At 38.8% G+C, this 7,341-nt stretch overlaps 1 long non-coding RNA gene across 1 annotated transcript; it reads left to right on the top strand.

Annotated features, from left to right (window-relative positions):
- The first annotated feature begins 3,369 nt into the window (after positions 1-3,369).
- LOC122025478 lies at positions 3,370-4,625 on the top strand. The gene is made up of 2 exons (XR_006123730.1): positions 3,370-3,989; positions 4,481-4,625. It is a non-coding gene; the product is annotated as an uncharacterized LOC122025478 (long non-coding RNA).
- The last annotated feature ends 2,716 nt before the right edge of the window (positions 4,626-7,341 follow it).

Genomic DNA, 7,341 nt, shown 5'->3' with positions numbered 1-7,341 from the left:
GCTCTGTAGTGCTCCGCTGGTCCACTCATGGGTAGTGTGACTGCAGCGTGGTAGCAGACAGGGATCCCTCCCCGTCATTGCGTACCAGGAGTTGAGAGCGTTACACTCCCTCACTATGTTTGAGGTAGGAGGATAGGTGTACTCCGACAGTATCCCGTCCATTCGGTCACTCATCAGGGGTAGTGACGACAGAGTGCACGGTGTCACAGCCCTACCTACTCGGTCTCGCCATCGCGTGTGAGACGGCTGACTAGCGTCAGGGGTGACCATGTCATATTGCATCATATGCACATATTGCATTTATTGTGATTGTTGCATATTGGATGATGCACTTGGGTGACTGCATATGATTGACATGCATACAGGATACATGCTTATTTGCTCTGACTATCTTTGTCTGTGTATGTCCACAGTCATTTGCCCAAGCCTCGCAGGTGAGTACAGTTTATTACAGTTAAGCATTTTCTTATTATTCTTGCTATAGATTGTGCTTTATGCCTATTGTTGGTTATTACAGTTTATTTCAGCTCTGCATATCTGTTGAACTGTTAGGAGACTATACCGTAGGTTATATGGTTAGAGAACTGTACTATTGATCCTATGGTTTAGGAGATTGTACCTTAGGTTATTACTGGTGGATATATATTGCTGTACATGTCTATTGGTTTACCGGCTGAGTTCTTTGAACTCACCCCGTTGTTACTATTTTTCAGGTTGAGGCCGTCAGGAGAGATTCCAATCGCTAGCCCCTTGGTCGCGAGGATTTCTAGATATCGTTTTCTGTATTCGCTTTTATACGTATACTTGTGATGTGGGTTTGTATTGTGGACTTTATGATGCACATTGGGTTTACTACTTTTGTTTTCCGCTGCGAATATTTCATTACTTCGTGGATTTCGTTTCTTCGTTGTAGTGGAGTAGGATGTGTACGTATATCTTCGTTGATTTCTATATCATCTTTTCTTTACATAACTGCGTGAATTGTTCATATTATATCTGTGTAGAAATGTTGAATATAACTGCGTGGATTGTTTACTATTTGTATGTATTGTTCCGGCCGAGTGTGGCCGAGGTATAGATATATGTATACTGAGCTTCATATTGTCACCCGTACAGGGGAGATGCTGCCGAAATTTCTTCGGACAGGGACTACCTGGGGCGTGACATGTGGTGTCACACACAAAAGATAATGTTATCAAATCCTTATAAATTATAAATAGTAGCTCACGACTAAGATGAAAAGGAACAAACCATTGGAATAGTCGTAGTGTAATTTGATATTAGTTTATCTTAACTATAAAATTATACTAGTACACTCTGAGTGTATTGAGCAGGACCATTTAAGGTAAGTTCTTTTTATACTGACAGAATAAAAGAACAAGACCTTTGTTATTGTGGAAGTGTGTGCTCTTAATCCTGATATAATAACAAGCACATATATCTACTATTTATTTCTATGATTTATCAATGGGTGAAATTTAGTTCGATAAATCAAGAGGCCCGATAAGTTGGGAAATGATATTATCTATAGTGTGCGTTGTTGATTATAGAAGGAAACTGTGTCCTAGCAATATAGGTTGATGATGTCCCCAAGAGGAGCTCATCAGGATTGTCATGTAAACCCTGCAGGTGGACTTAATCCGACATGATAATGAAGTTGAGTGGTACTACTCTTGGAGCTAGATATTAATTAAGTGAGTTGTCAGTAACTCATTTAATTAGTGCACATTTTATATCTTAAACATAGAGAGACTAATACACTCATAATAAGAAGGAGCCCAAAATGTAATTTGGGATTGGTGTGGTAGTTCAATAATAATTCTTTAGTGGTATGAATTATTATTGATGAAATTAAGTTGGGTGTTCGTGGCAAACACAGGAAGCTTAATTTCATCGAGCGACCAAAACTAAGTCCTCCTCTCGGTCCCTATCGTAGACTCTTATATATAAAGAATTATATCCACCAAATACCCACCTTCTTACCCAACCTTAGGTGGTCAGGCAAGCCAAGCTTGGGCCGGCCAATGCTTGAAGCTCAAGCTAGGTGGGTCGGCCACAAGAAAATAAAAGGATTTTATTTTTTAAAACTTTTCTCATGTGGATATCATGGTTTTAAAAGAGAGTTTAAAATTTTAATCTTTCCTTTTATAGTTTTCTACAAAAGATTAAGTGAAAGATTTGATATCTTTCCTTATTAATAGTTAAAAGGAAGATTTTAATTTTTAATAAAACTTTCCTTTTTTGTAACCATCTTAATGATTTAAAAGAGAGTTTTAAAATTAAATCTTTCCTATTATAGTTTCTACAAAAGATTAAGAAAAGATTTGATATCTTTCCTTATTTGTAGATTGAGAGGAAGATTTTAATTTTAAAGATAACTTTCCTTTTTGAAAATCATCCACATGTTTTAATAGAAAGATTTTAATTTATAAAATTTCCTTTTATAACCAACCATGAAGGGAAAATTAATAGAGAAATTTTTATTTTAAAAATTTCCAGAAACAAATAAGGAAGTTCTAATTTTATGTTTAAAACTTGCCTTATTTGGAGCATGTGATGTGGTCAGCCATAGCATGGGTTAAAAGGAATTTTTAATTAAATTTTCCTTATTAACCTATGGCAAGGAATATAAGGAGATTTTAATTATAATTAAATTTCCTCATTTGCCAGGACCAAGTTAATATAAAAGAAAGGGTAGAGGTGCCTCACCTCACAACACATATTCTATTATTCCTCTCTCTTTTCTTCCTTGGTGTGGCCGACCCTATTCTCTTCTCCTTTCTTCTTCTTGTGGCCGAACCTCAACATCTCTTGGAGCTCTTGTGGTGGCCGGATTTTGCTTGAAGAAGGAGATAAAGGAGGCTTTGCTCTTGCATCCCTTGGAGCTTGAAGGTTGGTGGCCGAAACATAGAAGAAGGAAGTTGTCTTGGTGGTTCTCATCTTGGTAGATCGTTGCCCACACAATGTCCAAGATAAGAAGAGGAATATGATAGAAGATCAAGAGGTTGTTGCGTACAAAGAAAGGTATAACTAGTAATTATTTTTCGCATCATACTAGTTTTCTTTGTATAGTTTTTGAAATATCAAACACAAGAGGCATATGATTCTAGGTGTAAAATACGGTACACAAATAATATTTAAAAAAAAGGTTATTTGAAAAATAATCTTATTGAAATTTTTATGAATTTTTAGAAATTTTTTTGGATTTAATCGGAGCTCGTGTGACGTATTTAGAAGGGATACACTTGTGGGCTCGAGGAAAAGACTGTTTAAAATACCCGGAGGTGGGAGTTGATTGAGGAACCAATCTAGGGTTTGATTAAGTTTCCTAATTTATAAACTTGTAATTGCCATGCCCTAATTCCCAATTCTCCTCTCATCCACGCCGATCTCCTCTCTCGTGATTCTCCTCGCCCGATCGCAGGCCGCCCACGAGTCCACTGCCGATGGAGGTTTTCTCCTCCAGCGTGCCTCAGCCAACTCCTCCCCGAGTCCTCACGAAACGCCACCTCCTTCTCACGACGCGCACAGTGATGTGCGCTGGACAGCGGTCGACCACTGCCGTAACCTCGCGACTGTCAAGCCGTGTGACCGCCGCCTCCACACGACCGTCGCCTCCTCGCAGTCGCTGCCTACGCGCGACAGCCACGTCCTCGTGACCGCCGAGCTGTGCGATGTTCGCGTCCGGAGGACCCGACACCATCTTGTTAGCAAGCGGTTGCTGCCATCTCACAGCCACCGCCGTTGCCACGCGCGCCTTTGCCGCCAGCCACCGCGGTCAGATGTCCTGTAGTCCTCGCGTGCTCGCGTCGAAGTAGCCTGGCCGCCGATATGCTCCACTTCCATGGAGTGTTGCTGTGCCTCCGGTGCCCAGCACCGCCGAAGGATCCAACCACGACGGCGACAAACCCATTAGTTTCGAGGAGTTCAAGGCCATGCCCATGCTTGCGTTGCTCGTGCTTGCGTTGCTCTCGCCATCGGAATCCACGGTAATAGAAATACTAGTCAAATTAAAAGTATGCTTTTATTAATGTAGGATCTGTTGAGGAGTAGAGGTTGTCATGTTTCGGTTAATTAGCAAGTTATTAACTAACTGGTTTAATTGGTTAATTAATTGGGTGATTAATTAAGATATGAATTTATCATATGATTAATTATGATAATGAGGAATTGATGAAATTGATTAATTAATTGAATAATAATTGATTAACTACTCATATAGGTAAATGTAAGTATATTGATTTATGGATTAATGTTTGATTAATCTGTTCAATTGATTAATTGATTTGGGGATCAGCTAAGGGTAAACTAAGTAGTTGGCCTAATTAATTTGATAGTTAACTGAATTATTTGATTTACTTAGGTGTAGGAGCAATTAAAGGTTACCTACTAATTAATTAGTAGAGTCATGGAAGTTGGGTAGATTGATTAGTATATATATTATAGATCCTTAGTTTTGCTTCGTATCTTGTATTTGTAGGATTCGAGTTGGATGTGATCTTTTGGACTTGTTGCAGACGGTTAGCTTGATCAACATTTAAGGCGGGTACTTCTTGCTTTGTTTCTTTTAGTACTTTGACCTTGGTGCATGAACTATTTTGGATAAGAAATTATTTTTACCTTGACTCCACTCTTATTTTCCTGCGCTTGATACTTCCACGCGATCTTTGAGAAATTCGTTTCCATATTTATACAGTCTCTTGTTGTTGTCCATGATCAGTAGCAGATACTAGATACCATGTTTGTATGCTTTGACTGTTGTTTATTATGTATTATATTGAGCATGCTGGCTTCATGTAGTATACCTAATTTTTGCTTATATTTGTATGATGATTGTTGCATTTGGCGCATCATGTCAACGACCAATTCTCCCTTGGGGTCGAGAGAGTCGTTGACCAGGGCTGTATCCTCGGCCACTCGAGAGAGTGGTAGCTGGAGTTGATGCCGCTTGTCCTGTCGTGCCACACTCGGCCACTCATGAGTAGTGGTAGCTGGAGTTACGAGCAGTAGGGACCCCCGTCGCAGATGTAGCTAGTTAGCTACTATGCAACTGTGCCCTCGACCACTCGTGAGAGTGGTAGCTGGAGTGGTGTACAGTCTGTCACTGACGTGCAGAGGGGTGGGCGGGAGTGACCATCCGTGCATATGCTGTTATTATATTTGCTTTGGCTGCTGTTGTTTATATATGCTGTTATTGCTTACTTACTGTTGTTGTCCACATATGTTGATATGCTTACTTATGTTGAGATATACTCTCATTGTAGATGTTTAGACATTGGTTTATTCATTGAAAATTTGTATATACCTTGCTTATTACCTCTGTAGTTATGAGCAGTACTGTAGCAGATTAGTACTACTTCTGACCTTCTCTTACTAGCGTAGGATATGGTTTCAGGTATGAGCATTTATTATGATTCTGTTTTAGTATCTATTATTGTTCTTATGAGACTGTATTCCTTTTGGCATTCTCTATTGGTTCATTTTGTTCATGCACTATCTTATCTTTACCCGCTGAGTTCCAATACTCACCACCTCGCAAATTGGTTTTCCTTCACCAGGTAATAGGTAGATAGTTGAGAAGTTGCTTGGAGAGTCCCGGCTACCAGTCTCACATCACACTCGAGGACAGTTACTTTTCGATCTTATTGATATTTGGTAGCATAGTGACTTTGCGCATTTTGCTTTTCAATAAGTCGATGTGGATTTTGGAGTCTAGTGTGGTAGTCGCAAGCATTTTCGGTTAGTGACTTTGTTGGTTTTACATTCGTATTATTTTATGATTTTCCGCTACGTTTACGTTCAACCATGTGAGCTATTATCATACTGGGTGGTTGTGTGTTTACTTTTAGCTGTGTGGGCTTATTATACTGCGTGGTTGTTTTATTAATTTATGTCCAGTCGGGTAGGCTGTGTAATATAAATTGCGTGTTATGTTGTTTCTATTTTGTGTACATATTCTAGCCATGTGGGCTGATGGTTATATATATGTTTATGTTTATATGTTGTGATGTATGTATGTATTGCTTCAATTGTCACCCGTACAGGGGACAAGCTGCCGGATTTTTGTCTAGCGGGGACTCCTCTGGGGCATGACACTAGGTTTCGAATTTGTAATTAGAGTTTGTGTTGTTTTTGTTTTTCGAATTTGTGATTCGATTGTTCCTTTTGGTTAAACCTAAGGTTATATAAGGAAATTAAATATTAAATTTCGTTAAGAGGTTTTGTCGAGACAGTGGTGGATGTTCCATACCCAGAAGGTCAAGTGCCTCGCCATGTTTGACCTGGGAACCAATTCCCGAAATTAATATTTAATTGAATTTATAACATGGGTGGATTTGGATCAATAATGTTAAGCATCGTTTGAGATCCAAGTCTAAACCTAAAAGAACAGATAAGTTAAACTTGGAATCAATAATGTTAAATTTCGTTTGCGATCCAAGTTTAATTTCTAAAGAACACAATAGGTTGTACAGTGGAACCAGTACGATCTTCCGAGTAGCAACCAACAATTGGTATCAGAGCTAGGGTTTGCCTCTGTGTGTTTGGTTTTCAGTTTAATTATGCACATGTCATACATAATTTAGGCAAGATAATAGTAGGATATGTTAACTTTGTGATTGCAGGTTCCAACTATTATGACTTATAGATATTGTGTGTAATTGAACCCTTGGACATGTCAAGGACATTTTATTGTGTGTGCATAATTGTAATATTAAATATAGCAGGAGTTGTATTAGTTATTAGGATTTTACATTTTTGTTTCGATCTAGATTACATGTACATTCCTTTGTGGAATATAGGATCGATATATGTAAAATTCTATTTTTATCACGGATCGTATCCTTGCGAGGTGTGGTACTATTTGTGGACCAGAGGCGCAGTGGAAAAGGAAGCAAGATAGATACAGCGACTAGACCCGATTGCGGTGGCTAAAGAAGGCAGTAGCTAGGGTTGGCAGCACACGGAGGACAGTGATAGAAAAGGCCATAATAGTTAAAAAATTAATTTTCATATTTATTGCTTTTATTTACTGTGATGTGTGTGATGCATGCTTGCATAGTTAAAATTTCTCACCTTAAATAACTAAGTGGGAGAGAGATTAATAAATAAATTCCACGGTCTCCATTACTGGTTTGTAAGTGATGTGACAAACTTGCATGTTGGCTCTGAGTGCCTCCCTCTCCATCAGATGAGTTTATTTGCAGATCACTAGATCAAACTTCCTTTATGGATGATTATAGGAAATTATTTAGAAGCGTGTGATCTTCTCCATCTGAAGGGGCACACTCCTATTTAATGGACTAAGTATCAAGTAATGATATACACTTAGGCACATTTAAT

Source organism: Zingiber officinale, chromosome 9B, assembly GCF_018446385.1.
Source record: "Zingiber officinale cultivar Zhangliang chromosome 9B, Zo_v1.1, whole genome shotgun sequence".
NCBI lineage: Eukaryota > Viridiplantae > Streptophyta > Magnoliopsida > Zingiberales > Zingiberaceae > Zingiber > Zingiber officinale.
Note: the sequence above shows the minus strand (reverse complement) of the source record. Positions and strands in the feature narration are given on the sequence as shown.